Source organism: Pongo abelii, chromosome 6 (genome assembly GCF_028885655.2).
Source record: "Pongo abelii isolate AG06213 chromosome 6, NHGRI_mPonAbe1-v2.0_pri, whole genome shotgun sequence".
Classification (NCBI taxonomy): Eukaryota; Metazoa; Chordata; class Mammalia; order Primates; family Hominidae; genus Pongo; species Pongo abelii.
The window spans coordinates 81,096,568-81,112,096 of NC_071991.2; the positions used below are offsets into that span (position 1 = coordinate 81,096,568).

A 15,529-nucleotide genomic window follows, 5' to 3' on the forward strand; every position below is an offset into this window, starting at 1 on the left:
AACAGAAATTATAACAAACTGTCTCTCAGACCACAGTGCAATCAAACTAGCACTCAGGATTAAGAAACTCACTCAAAACCACTCAACTACATGGAAACTGAACAAGCTGCTCCTGAATGACTACTGGGTACGTAAGGAAGTGAAGGCAGAAATAGTGATGTTCTTTGAAACCAATGAGAACATAGACACTACATACCAGAATCTCTGGGACACATTTAAAGCCGTGTGTAGAAGGAAATTTATAGCACTAAACGCCCACAAGAGAAAGCAGGAAAGATCTAAAACTGACACCCTAACATCACAATTAAAAGAACTAGAGAAGCAAGAGCAAACACATTCAAAAGCTAGCAGAAGGCAAGACATAACTAAGATCAGAGCAGAACTGAAGGAGATACACACAAAAAACCCTTCAAAAAATCAGTGAATCCAGGAGCTGGTTTTTTGAAAAGATCAACAAAATTGATAGACTGATAGCAAGACTAATAAAGAATAAAAGAGAGAAGAATCAAATAGATGCAATTAGAAATGATAAAGGGGATATCACCACTGATCCTACAGAAATACAAACTACGATCAGAGAATACTATAAACATCTCTAGGCAAATAAACTAGAAAATCTAGAAGAAATGGATAAATTCCCGGACACATACACTCTCCTAAGACTAAACCAGGAAAAAGTTGAATCCCTGAATAGACCAATAACAGGCTCTGAAATTGAGGCAATAATTAAGAGCCTACCAACCAAAAAAAGTCCAGGACCAGAGGGATTCTCAGCCAAATTCTACCAGAGGTACAAGAAGGAGCTGGTACCATTCCTTCTGAAACCATTCCAATCAAGAGAAAAAGAGGGAATCCTCCCTAACTCATTTTATGAGGCCAGCATCATCTTGATACCAAAGCCTGGCAGAGACACAACAAAAAAAGAGAATTTTAGACCAATATCCCTGATGAACATCAATGTGAATATCCTCAATAAAATACTGGCAAACTGAATCCAGCAGCACATCAAAAAGCTTATCCACCATGATCAAGTGGGCTTCATCACTGGGATGCAAGGCTGGTTCATCATACGCAAATCAATAAACGTAATCCAGCATGTAAACAGAACTAAAGACAAAAACCACATGATTATCTCAATAGATGCAGAAAAGGCCTTTGACAAAATTCAACAACGCTTCATGCTAAAAACTCTCAATAAATTAGGTATTGTTGGGACATATCTCAAAATAATAAGAGCTATTTATGACAAACCCACAGCCAATATCATACTGAATGGCCCAAAACTGGAAGCATTCCCTTTGAAAACTGGCACAAGACAGGGATGCCCTCTCTCACCACTCCTGTTTAACATAGTGTTGGAAGTTCTGGCCAGGACAATCAGGCAGGAGAAAGAAATAAAGGGTATTCAATTAGGAAAAGAGGAAGTCAAATTGTCCCTGTTTGCAGATGACATTATTGTATATTTAGAAAACCCCATCATCTCAGCCCAAAATCTCCTTAAGCTGATAAACAACTTCAGCAAAGTCTCAGAATACAAAATCAATGTGCAAAAATCACAAGCATTCTTATATACCAATAACAGACAAACAGAGAGCCAAATCATGAGTGAACTCCCTTTCACAATTGCTTCAAAGAGAATAAAATACCTAGGAATCCCAACTTACAAGGGATGTGAAGGACCTCCCCAAGGAGTACTACAAACCACTGCTCAACGAAATAAAAGAGGATACAAACAAATGGAAGAACATTCCATGCTCATGGAGAGGAAGAATAAATATCATGAAAATGGCCATACTGCCCAAGGTAATTTACAGATTCAATGCCATCCCCATCAAGCTACCAATGACTTTCTTCACAGAATTGGAAAAAACTACTCTAAAGTTCGTATGGAACCAAAAAAGAGCCTGCATTGCCAAGACAATCCTAAGCAAAAAGAAGAAAGCTGTAGGCATCATGCTACCTGACTTCAAACTATACTACAAGGCTACAGTAACCAAAACAGCATGGTACTAGTACCAAAACAGACATATAGACCAATGGAACAGAACAGAGCCCTCAGAAATAATACCACACATCTACAACCATCTGATCTTTGATAAACCTGACAAAAACAAGAAATGGGGAAAGGATTCCCTATTTAATAAATGGTGCTGGGGAAACTGGCTAGCCATATGTAGAAAGCTGAAACTGGATCCCTTCCTTATACCTTATACAAAAATTCATTCAAGATGGATTAAAGACTTAAATGTTAGACCTAAAACCATAAAAACCCTAGAAGAAAACCTAGGCAATACCATTCAGGACATAGGCATGGGCAAGGACTTCATGTCTAATACACCAAAAGCAATGGCAACAAAAGCCAAAATTGACAAATGGGATCTAATTAAACTAAGGGGCTTCTGCACAGCAAAATAAACTACCATCAGAGTGAACAGGCAATCTACAGAATGGGAGAAAATTATTGCAATCTACTCATCTGACAAAGAGCTAATATCCAGAATCTACAAAGAATTCAAACAAATTTAAAAGAAAAAAACAAACAACCCCATCGAAAAATGGGCGAAGGATATGAACACACACTTCTGAAAAGGAGACATTTATGCAGGCAACAGACACATGAAAAAATGCTCATCATCACTGGCCATCAGAGAAATGCAAATCAAAACCACAATGAGATACCATCTCATGCCCGTTAGAATGGCGAACATTAAAAAGTCAGGAAACAAAAGGTGCTGGAGAGGATGTGGAGAAATAGAAACACTTTTACACTGCTGGTGGGACTGTAAACTAGTTCAACCACTGTGGAAGACAGTGTGGCGATTCCTCAAGGACCTAGAACTAGAAATACCATTTGACCCAGCCATCCCATTACTGGGTATATACCCAAAGGATTATAAATCATGCTGCTATAAAGACACATGCACACGTATGTTTATTGCGGCACTACTCACAATAGCAAGGACTTGGAACCAACCCAAATGTCCGTCAATGATAGACTGGATTAAGAAAATGTGGCACATATACACCATGGAATACTATGCAGCCATAAAAAAGGATGAGTTCACGTCCTTTGTTGGGACATGGATGAAGCTGGAAACCATCATTCTCAGCAAACTGTCGCAAGAACAAAAAAACCAAACACCGCATGTTCTCACTCATAGGTGGGAATTGAACAATGAGAACACTTGGACACAGGAAGGGGAACATCACACACCGGGGCCTGTTGTGGGGTGGGGGGATGGGGGAGGGATAGCATTAGGAGATATACCCAATGTAAATGACGAGTTAATGGGTGCAGCACACCAACATGGCACATGTATACATATGTAACAAACCTGCACGTTGCGCACATGTACTCTAGAACTTAAAGTTTATATATATATAAAAAAAGAATATTTCCTGATTTTTCACTCCATCCTCATTGTCTAGTCACCAAGTCAAGAAACATCTAAAATCCTTCTCTAGATTACTCATATGGCCTCTGTGTTCCTTGCCTTCAGGCTCTCACCTTGTCAGGTCATTGGTAATATTGCTGAAAAATTATTCTTCCTAAAATTTTGACCAAAAAAATCATTATTTGCCAATAAAATCTTTTCCAACAACTCAAATCCATTCTTTAGTTTTTATCCCCTTCCTTTTAGAAAGTATACTCCGGAAGCTGGGACTCTATTTCCTACTATAGGAGGCAGACTCCAAAATGACCCCAGTGACCTTGCTTTCTGGGTGTTCATGCCCTTGTATAATCCCTTCCCACTGAGTGAGGGCTGAATGACAGATTTCCAACAACCAGAATACAACAAAAGTAATGGAATGCCACTTCTCAGATTAGTTGAAAAAAAAAAAAGACTGTGGTTTGTGTCTCTTTTGTCCTCTTGCTCTCTCTCTCTCTCAGCCCTCACTATTGGGAAGCAAGTTGCCATCTTACGAGCAGGGAGAGGCCCACATCCCAAGGAGCTGATGTTTCTGGCCAACAGCCAGTGAGGACCTGAGGCCTGCCAAGTCACATGAGGGAGCCTGGAAGTGGGTCTTCTCAGTCCTGCCAACAGCTTTGAGTGAGCATGGACGCAGATCCTCTCCCAGTGGAGCATTTGGATGACCACGGCTCTGGCTAACACCTTACTTACAGCCTTGGGAAAGATTCTGAGTCAGAGGCATCCAGCTAAATTGACCCACAGACACGGTAATGTACAAATATTTCTTCTTTTAAGTTGCTAAGTTTTGGTGGTAGTTTGTAATGCAGCAAATAGAAGAGGGATGCTGCCAAAACAAATACAGAAAAAAACAGGGAAGTGGCTTGGAAACAGGCAGTGGGCGAAGGCTAGAAGGATTCTGAAGAGTGTATTGGCACAAGCCTAAATTGCACTGCACAGATTGTGAGTGGAAACTGGAAGGGAGCGTGCTTATTATGTAGTGACACAAAGCTTAGCAACGTTATCACCTTCTCTAATGAGAAAGTAGGAAGTGTTCCTTGTGAACAGGGTGATCTGGCTAAGTAGACTTCTAAACACAGTGGTGAAGGTGCTGCCTGATTTCTTCTTGCTGCTTGTAGTAAAATGTAAAAAGAATAGAGTTCAGTTGAGATTACTGTTAAACAGAAAGGAATTCTTTCTGTTTAAACAGAAACTTGATGGTTTTCAAAGTCTTAAAATTAAGTCTAAAATTAAGAAATGGCTTCCAAACAGAGTTCAAATCCAGGGAACTGCCAGAAGAATGTGGTTTAAAAATGAAGCAGAATGTATAACCAGGCTGGGTGTGGAGGCTCACACCTGTAATCCCAACACTTTGGAAGGCTGAGGTGGATGGATCACTTGAGGTCAGGAGTTTGAGACCAGCCTGGCCAACATGGTGAAACCTTGTTTCTACTAAAACAAACAAAATACAAAATTAGCTGGGAATGGTGGCACTGGCCTGTAATCCCAGCTACTCGGGAGGCTGAGGCATGAGAAATGCTTGAACCCGTAAGGCAGAGGTTGCAGTCAGCTAAGATTGCATCAGTGTGCTGCGGTCTAGGCAACAGAGCAAAACTCTGTCTCCAAAAAAAAAAAAAAAAAAAAAAAAGAAAGAGAAAGTGTATAACCAATAAAATCTTGTGAAGAATTCTGCCCTTAGGAAATTCAAATTTTTGAATAATGAGTGATAAACAAACCTGTCACTGCCCTAACGGGACATGCTATCTCCCAATGATACCAACATCATTGGAAAGATAATCTGAAACGTAGGCTTCTGGTGCTGCTGCTGCTCAAAAAACAAGCAGAGAAGGGAGAACCCATGGAGGAACTGTCTCCAAACAACGTCCACCCTCATTTCTACACAGTCTTGGTTTGAGGTGAATTTTCCCCAAGTATGGCATTCCCTTGGCCATACTGATCAATGTGACCAAGAGTGGCTAGGACCAAAGCCATTCAGTCTATCTCAGAGCATATGATTAATACTACTATCAATAGGATTCCAAGCAGCAGAATTAGTCTAACTTTTGGCATTGATAACAACTATGTTCCCTAGGCTCCCAGACCCAACTGGTTAAAGAAATCCCATAAACCATCAGGATATATCTTAGAAACCCAGGACTTTCTCCTTAAGCTTCTGTATTGACCTTTCCACTTGGCCTAAGGTATTAAACCAGGTACAGCAGGATCAATAATTACATAGACTCAAACCTTGGCATACAAGGAGGAAGTCTAGGGGTTACAGCAATTCTACTGTCCAGAAAAACCCTGGCCAAAAGGTTGAGGCTGACATGACTGCCTTCCAGGACTGAGGTGGTACCAATAATCACATTACCTAAAATCAGGAACCACTTTCATAAGATCTTATCTGATTAAATGACTTTAATCATAAGAACAATTGCCTGTAGGGCTCATACAAATAATAAATTAGTTATCCCTCAGGAAAGCTCCCTTTAGTAACTAAGAGTAGCCTTATTTTGGAGGGATCTCTATAATCATCTGAAGGCTACATGATCTAATGGTGGTCTTTCTTTAAATACATATATATATTTTTAAATTCTTTAAAAAATCCTAAAGAAAAGATTTCATTTTTTCTTTTTTTTTTAAGAAAAGACTTCTTACAAAGGTCTTTCTTTGGTGATGGATATCCCACGTAAACGGATTTGATCTTTACAAATTAAATGAATATATTAAATTGTCACATGTACCCTGAAATGATGTATATCTTATGCATCAATAAAAATATTTTTAAAAGAATCACCTGGAGATCCTATTAAACTGCAGATTCTGATTCTATTTTTAAAAGCCTTCCTTTAAATACATTTAAATATATAAAAATACCTCTAAGGTGCAGCTACATGAGCAGTTCAAAGAATGTGACCAGTTGCCACAATTTGCTTCCACAGTTTGCCATCCCAAACTTTTTCTTATTGATTGATTAGAGACAGGGACTCATTCTGTCACCCAGGCTGGACTGTAATGGCACAATCATAGCTCACTGCAGCTTCAAACTCCTGGGCTCAAGTGATCTTCCCACCTCAGCTTCCCATGCAGTTGGGACTATAAGCACGCAGCACTGCCATGCCGGGCTTTTACAAAATTATTTTTTTAGAGACAGGTCTTGCTATGTTGCCCAGGCTGGTCTTGAATTCCTGGCCTCAAGTTATTCTCCCACTTCAACCTCCCAAAGTATTGGAATTACAGGTGTGAGCCACTACTCCTAATCCTATCTATCCCAAACTTTAATATGTCAGTCTGTAATTTTAGGAATGACAGACCCAACAAGTCAGTCGCAATAGACCCAGAGTTAGTAAAAATATAACAAGCTTCATCAAGGGGAGTATTGGCCAGTGATATAAATGGGCTTGAGTGCTGCCTATTGAGCAGAGTGGCCATGTCCATTCTGGTGTCTGCATAACTAGTGCTGAGACTGAAAAACCAGAAGACAACATTGAACAACTTGGCAGAACTATCAGTGAACCAATACCAGGGATTTAAAGAAAACCTATGAATTGAAGACATCACCAAGCCAAACTCCCTGTTTCAGAAGGCAGAGAGGCAAAGTTTTAATCAAACAGAAGGCTACCACTTGTAGCCAGGCTGGCAGCTTTCTGGAATCTGTCATTTCTATTTGACAAACAATGTTTGTTGAACCCTTCCAATCTTGTTGGTCATGAGTTCAAGTTGACCCATCTCAAACTGAGAATATCAGGCCAGAGGTATTGTCTGTCCATGGGTCAGACATTCAATTTCTTTTTATTATTATTTTTAATTTTTTTTTTATACTTTAAGTTCTGGGATACATGTGCAGAACATGCAGGTTTGTTACATAGCTATGCATGTGCCATGGTGGTTTGCTGCACCCATCAACCCGTCATCTACATTAGGTATTTCTCCTAATGCTATCCCTCCCCTAGCCCCCCACCCCCTGACAGGCCCCAGTGTGTGATATTCTCCTCCCTGTGTCCATGTGTTCTCATTGATCCACTCACACTTATGAGTGAGAACATGCGGTGTTTGGTTTTCTGTTCCTGTGTTAATTTGCTAAGAATGATGGTTTCCAGCTTCAACCATGTCCTTGCAAAGGACATTAACTCATCCTTTTTTATGACTGCATAGTACTGCATGGTGTATATGTGTCACATTTTCTTTATCCAGTCTATCATTGATGGGCATTTGGGTTGGTTCCAAGTCTTTGCTATTGTGAATAGTGCTACAATAAACATACGTGTGCATGTGTCTTTACAGTAGAATGATTTATAATCCTTTGGGTATATAACCAGTAATTGGATTGCTGGGTCAAATGGTGGCATGTGCCTGTAGTCCCAGCTACTCAGGAGGCTGAGGCAGGAGAATCGCTTGAACCGGGGAGGCGGAGGTTGCAGTGAGCTGAGATCATGCCACTGCACTCCAGCCTGGGCGACAGAGCAAGACTCTGTCTCAAAAAAAAAAATTTTTTTTGAACACACCCTTTATTGCCACAGCTGCTTGTGCTACAGAAAATAAACAAAAACAACAAAAATCTCCTTGCAAATAAAAATAGAAACCAGAAATATCAAATTCATTTTTATTTTGTATGCCTTAAAATTGTGATGATTCTTTTACACTATGGTTATTGGATCTTTTGAAAGGTTGCCTTGAAAAGGATTTAAATTTTTTACCATATATATTTACTATTTCCATAGCAAAATAAGCTGCTTGTGAGTATAAAATATATTCACCATGTCTTAATATTCTTAATTCAATTCCACTTAATACATTTACCTACTTATAAAGAGAGAAATGCTATTGTATTTAAGTCCCTGATAAATATATTCTATATGAGAAGGGAACCAGTGATCTCTTTTCCCACTGAGATCCTGAACTAAACAGTCGACAGACCAAAGTAGACCTCTATAATTCAAATGTCACACTGCAAATTCAAACTGGCAGTCTTACTTGAGTTTCATTTTACTTGCCAAGAGAACAATGAAGCACTTATTCTGATGCCAGTAGAACTGTGGGAAGAAACTAAGAGATTTGTATTTCCCTGAATTTTCCTCTACAGAAGAGGGCAGCTATGAATGACTGAAGAGACATGTTATCATTATTTTAGTAATTCTATAATTGTACAAGTAATTGAATCTTGAAAAATATGGTGTTTATATAAAAATTGATTCATATAATTGCAAAAATGCTATCAGATCATCAAATAGAACCAGAAATTACAGTTAACAGAATTTAAAGTACAAAAAAAAGTAAAATCAACAAAAATGTCATTGGTGGTATTACATGGATTATGGTATTACATAGATTAATGATAAACATAGTCTCAATCTTACAATCGCCTTCTAGGGAGAATAATTATAGTCCTTTCCTCACATGGCTGTCTTGTGGTTTGTGGCAGCCATTCCTTCTTGCAAAGTGCTTGCAATACCAGGACTCAAAGATCTTTACTGCAAGATTCCTGGCATCTTTACACTGGACCACTCCAATACTGATTGCATCTAACCGCTTCCCACAAACATCCGCAGGTGACACCCTTGCAAGCCATATTTAGATTCAGTAGGTCTGAGGCTGGATGGGTAAATCTGTATTTTTAAAGAAGTACCATGATATTCTCATACTGAAGCAAGTTGAAGACACAGAGTTTTAAGCCATTTTATAAGTCCTCAGAGAGCAGGAACTATGTCATATTCATTTTATATCCACATAATCACATAACTGCAAAATACACTATACACAGCAGATTTTAAATTATATTAAATACTGAGTTGACATAAAGCCTATTCAATAAATAAATTTAAAACAATGAATAATTATATAACCACCACCAACAAACTAACAACTTATTTCAGGAAAAGGAACAGAACCACTCATTTTCATTGAAGTCCTCTGTGTGTGCCTCCTTGATTCCATTTCAGTTGCTTACTCTTCTGGAGTAATTCTGCTGAATTTTATCAGAGTTTTTTTTTTTTTTAGTTTTGCTATATTTTTATATCCAAACTATGTGTCATTTTGACATGATTTTATGCTTTATATAAATGGAATAATATTGTGTGTATTTTTCTGTGCCTTTTTGCTTTTAATCCTGTGCTCCTAAGATTCCAGCAGTTGTTGTGGGTTGCTGAATCAACATGCAATTTCATTGTATGACTATATGATAATATATTTATCCATTCTTTTGTTGATAGAGATGTCAGATACACTCAATTTTTTTTTTACTACTACAAGAACAATATTATACATGTCTTATGGCTCATGTATATGAATTTTACTAGGGTGGCTAATGAAAAATATAATTGTTGAGTCAACTTTATTAGATAATGCCAAATTGTTTTTCAAAATGGTTGGGCTTATTTATTTTCCTATGTGCAGGGAATAAGAGTTTCCCTTACTCCACATCATCACTGAAACTTAAAATATCTGATTTAAATCAATTCAGTGGGTATAAAGTAGTATTTTGGTTTTTAATTTTCACTTGCTGATTGCTAATATGTTTGGACATCAGCTGGTATGGAGATTTCCTCTTCTGAGACATACCTGTTCAAGCCAATGGCCCACTGTAGTCTTTCCTTACTGCCTCATAGAAGTACTTTTTATATACAGTCATGTACCATATAACGACATTTTGGTCAGTGCTGGGCCTTACATATGACAGTGGTCCCGTAAGATTATGATGGAGCTGAGAAGCTGTCATAATGTCATAGCACAATATATTACTCATGTTTTTGGTGATAGTAGTGTAAACAAAGGTACTGTGTGGCCAGTTTTATAAAAGTATAGTGCATACAATTATGTACAGTACATGATACTTGATAATAAACAGCTATGTTAGTGGTTTATGTATTTACTATGCTTTTTACTGTTATTTTAGAGTGTAGTCCTTCTACTTATCAAAAAAAGACTAACTATAAAGGTGGTATTCCAGAAGAAGGCATTGTTATCATGGGAGATCACAGCTCCACGTATGTTATTGCCCCTGAGACCTACCAGGACACAGGACATGGAGGTAGAAGATATTGATGATTCTGACCTTGTGTAGGCCAAGACTAATGTGTATGTTTGTGTCTTCATTTTTAACAAGAAGATTTAAAAAGTAAAAAATTAAAAATAGGAAAAAGCTTACTGAATAAAGATAAAATATTTTTGTACAGCTATACAGTGTATGTTTTAAGCTAAGTGTTATTACAAAAAAAGAGTCAAAAAGTTTTTAAAAATCTAAAAGTTTATAAAATAAAAAAGTTAGAGTAAGCTAAGGTTAATTCATTTTTGAAGAAAATATTTTTAAATAAACTTATTGTAGCTTAAATGTATAGTGTTTATAAAGTCTGCAATAGTGTAATGTCCTAGTGTTCACACTTACTCACTGACTCAGCCAGAGCAACTTCCAGTCCTGCAAGCACCATTCATGGTAAGTGGCCTACACGAGTGTACCATTTTTTATGTTTTATACCATATTCTTACTGTACATTTTCCATGCTTAGATACACAAATACCATTCTGTTAAAATTGCCTACAGTATTCAGTACAATAACATGCTGTACAGGTTTTGTGCCTAGGATAAATAGGCTGTAACATCTAGCCTAGGTGTGTAGTAGGCTACACTATCTAGGTTTGTGTAAGTACAGTCTACAATGTTCACATGATGATGAAATTGCCTGAAAGCACATTTCTCAGAATTTATCCCCACCATTAAGCAACATGTTACTGTAATTTACTTTTGGTTATTTATTTTTTAAACATTTTATTCCAGCGTATGGTTTGTCTTTTCACTTTCTTAAAAGTATTCTTTCGATGAACAGAAGTTAAGTTTTAATGTAGTCAGTTTTCTTAGTGGCTCATTTAAGAAACATTTATTTTTATTTATTTATTTTTTTTGAGACGGAGTCTTGCTCTGTGGCCCAGGCTGGAGTGCAGTGGTGCGATCTCAGCTCACTGCAAGCTCCGCCTCCCAGGTTCACGCCATTCTCTTGCCTCAGCCTCCCGAGTAGCTGGGACTACAGGCACCCACCACCACGCCTGGCTAATTTTTTGCATTTTTAGTAAAGGTGGGATTTCACCGTGTTAGCCAGGATGGTCTCAATCTCCTGACCTCGTGATCCACCCGCCTCGGCCTCCCAAAGTCCTGGGATTAGAGGCATAAGCCACCATACCCAGCTGTAAGAAACATTTCTAAAAACTGAGGTCATAAAGGCATTCTTCTATGCTATCTTCCAAATTTTATATTTTTGCTTTTCACATTTGAGTAGTCAGTCCACTTGAGATGGAATTTTGGGTATGGATTATATGGGGGCTCAACTTCACTATATTCTCTTTATTGAAGAGCCAAACATTTCTCAACTCTTCTAGAGCGTAATCTATGTCATAAATCAGGTTTTTGTATATCTAAAGTACTGTTTCTTGGCTCCCTGACCAACTTGCCCATTCTTTTGCCCCAAAGTATAAATTTACTAAAGTTTAATAATAATTATTTCCATTTTAAAGCATGTGAAATGCCATGGTTATTTCTCATGTATTGCCCTTTCATGTATATTTTAGCAATAGCTTATCAAATTCCATTTTAAAATCTTTTGAAATTATTTTTACTAGAATTGCACTGAATCAACAGTTACTGAATCTTCCAATCCATGAACAAGGTTTCTTTGTCCTATTTTATACACTTTCTTTAGTATATCTCAATACAATTTTATTTTTCTCTATGAAGGTCTTCCCCATCATTTATGTCTTGAAGTCTTGTAAATGGTAACTTATAAATTATGTTTTCTCCTGGTTTGCAGACATATTGAAATAGATGTTGTATTTTACATTAATTATGTATTCAGCAAAGTTGCTATAATTTTATATTATTTCTAATAACTTATCTATAGGTACTTTTTGAGATTTTTTAAATAGGCAGTTTCATCATATGTTAATAACAGTTTCATTTCTTCCTTTACAATTTATTTCTTTAATTTCTTTTACTAGCCTTCCAGTACAATGTCAAATATAAAAAGTGACAGATTTTCCAATGTTAAACCATATTTGCATTCCTGGCTAAACCCAACCTAGCTATGATATATTATCTCTTTTATATGTTGCTTCATATGGTTTGCTAATAATTTGTTTAGGACTTTTTTGCATTGTTTTTATGAATGGGATGGACCTGTAAGTTTTCTTTCTCATCACTGTTAGCTTTTGGTACCAAAGTTATGTTTTATTACTTCATACATCTCATACTCTCAAAGTTTTACTGCATTCCTGGTATCAAAGTTGTACTACTTTTGTTTTTCTGTCTTCTGGAATAAGTTATATGCAGTTGGAGATATTTGTTCTAGTTTGGTATAATTGATAATAAAATGATTTTGACCTTATATTTATTTTCTTTCTTCTTTCTCTTTTTTTTCTTTTCCTCCCTCCGTTTCTTCTATTTTCTGCTGTTTTTTACTCATGGTGCATTATTTCCCTGTGAACTTTGTACCTTGAAACCATCAACTCATATTTCTCAAAACTTTAACTTTTTTTCTTTGAGTAAAGATGAATGCCCAAGGAAAGATATGCTTTTTTTTCTTCTGAAAAGTAACATAAATTAAGGCTACTTGTGATCATAATTTCTTAGAAAAAATTTTTTTGGCTTTTCCACTCAGCACCCAAGGTTTGACACTGGCAATTTTCCATGCAGTCCCCGGGGTGATAGATTTATTTTCGCCTTACAGAAAGGTGTAGTCCATGGGGTTCCAGCTTTATGATGAAGTTTCCTAATTAGGCATCCCATATCAGGTGGACCCTGGGTTTTGTCTACCATAACTCAAAGCAATACCAATTACAGTATCATCATAACATTTAAGCATTAATGATAATTATGACATTACGATGAGTGAAAGAAGCAGTTCAAGAAAAGTATGTTCTGCTTTTATTGTAATTACATTCTAGAATTAAGTATGTTGTGCTTTTATTCTAATTACATTCTAGAATTGGAGAAATTAACTTATAGTTTCAAAAAGCAGACTGAATAAGTTGTCTCAGGCTGAGAGTGACTACAAAGTTCCATAAGGTAACTATTTGAGGTAATAAAAATGTCTTATATCTTGATTATGGTGGTGGTTACTCATCAAACCATTAACTTAAATACACTTAAAATTAGTGCATTTATTGTATGTAAATTATTACTCATTAAAGTTGATATTTAAATGGGGCTATGTAATGATAACATATAAAATTATACATTTAAGATCTGTGCATTTCACTCTATGTCAAATTTATCTCAATAAATCCATTAAAAAAAATCCCTTTAGGAACTGAAACTTCAGAAATCAATGAGAGTTTTTAACATCTTTTATCAAGCCTGGCAAAACTCCATGATAAAGCAGCCTTACCATCTCAGTCCTTGGCCACATCATCATTCAGTTTTTATTGCAGATGGAAATGTATTTCTGTGATAGAAAATATGTTTCTATGATTTAAGGCTATTTCTAAGTGAATACATTGGGAAGGAGATAAGGACATATATGCAGTATTGTAATTTAGGCCATTTTGACTATTCTGTTTCAGCTGCAGGTTTATTCAGTTATGACTAAAAAGAAGGCATGTTACTGTGAGTCACTAAGTTGCTATTTTGATAGTCCCAAAGGTTTTCAAGGGCTAAAATATGCACATTTATTTTTTTTCTGGTTTTACATGAAGACGACTGTGGTTTAGTGTGATAGACATAGGGTCTTCTTGCAAATTCATGGACTCTCAAGACAATTAAAATGTTGTAGCAAGCAAAAGCCCATTGAAACCTGTCATTGAAGAGATTACAGGCTAATGGGGGGAATTTATGGATAAATAATGATAGAAAGAGATACACACAGTGCTACTGACACACTTTTAAAAGACTGCTAGCCTAGCAATGCTTTGTGAAGGAGATGAAACTTAAATGGAACCCTGAAAGGTGCACAGGATTAAGCTGACATACAAGGGCAACAGAGTCAGTGTACTAGACACCATAAAAGGTAGAGGAAACAAAAGGTATAGAAAATCCAGGGGATCCCGATGGCCCCTGGGAAAGTAAGTCTGTTTCCCAGGCATCCATCTCTCACTATGTCTTTTAGCATTTTAGAACGTTTTGGTAAATTATTCAACTAATAAAATATATGTTTTTAAAGTCAGAAAAATACTGTCATTTGTGGTAGTTTCTACGACATCTCTTTAACACTGCAAACTCTGTGTTTCATCACTGTAATATTGAATTGTTCTAGCATAGTTTCTAGGGAGTACAAAGTCTACACTTTCAGAGAAATTTAATTACATGGAAGAATTTGATAAAGTTTATTTGGTATTTCGTATCTAGCTCATGAGTAAATAACATCACAATGTGGCAGTGGGAAGGAAAATATATTCAAATCATTTGCATCATAATTTTTTTAAATCAAAGAAAATGATCTACAAAACGATGACATTGTTTAGATGAAGGTTCCTATCCTAACCTGTATCTCCCCTTTACCCATCTTTCTGTCTGTACACAGTGTATTTAAAAATAACATCCCCATATATGAAGAATATTTCTAGAGAGAATCTTTCAAGTACAGGAGGATGTCTACCCCGTGGGATCAGAGTGAGTGTGTGTGTGTGTGTGTGTGTGGGGTGTGTGTGGGGCGTGTGTGTGGTGTGTGTGCGTGTGGTGTGTGTGGGTATGTGTGGTATGTGCGTGTTGTGTGTGGGTATGTGGTGTGTGTGGTGTGGGGGTGTGAGGTGTGTATGTATTTGTGGTGTGTGTGGTGTGTGAGGGTGGTGTTTGTTGTGTGTGTGGTGTGTGTGTGTGTATGTGTGGTGTGAGTGTGGTTGTGTGGGTATGTGTGGTGTGTGTTGTGTGTGTATGGGTATGTGTGGTGTGCGTGTGTGTGTGGTGTGTGTGTGGTGTAAGTGTGTGTGTGTGGTGTGTGTGTGGATATGAGTGGTGTGTGTGCATGGGTATGTGTGGTGTGAGTGTGGTGTGTGTGTGGTGTGTGTGTGTGTGAAGCATGTGTATACACTACTTAGGCCAGTGCACATATGGATAGGGTCTTTAACGGAATGTTTTCCAAGCACCTTGTGATTCTTGGCTTCAGTGACAATGACCATTGTTATAGATTTGGGGATCATAA

The 15,529-nt window shown here is 37.2% G+C and overlaps 1 protein-coding gene across 17 annotated transcripts in view; it reads right to left on the reverse strand.

Moving 5' to 3' along the window:
• Positions 1–15,529, reverse strand: part of PPP1R9A (protein phosphatase 1 regulatory subunit 9A) — a 390,995-nt gene that overhangs the window by 78,156 nt on the left and 297,310 nt on the right. The window lies entirely within an intron of this gene.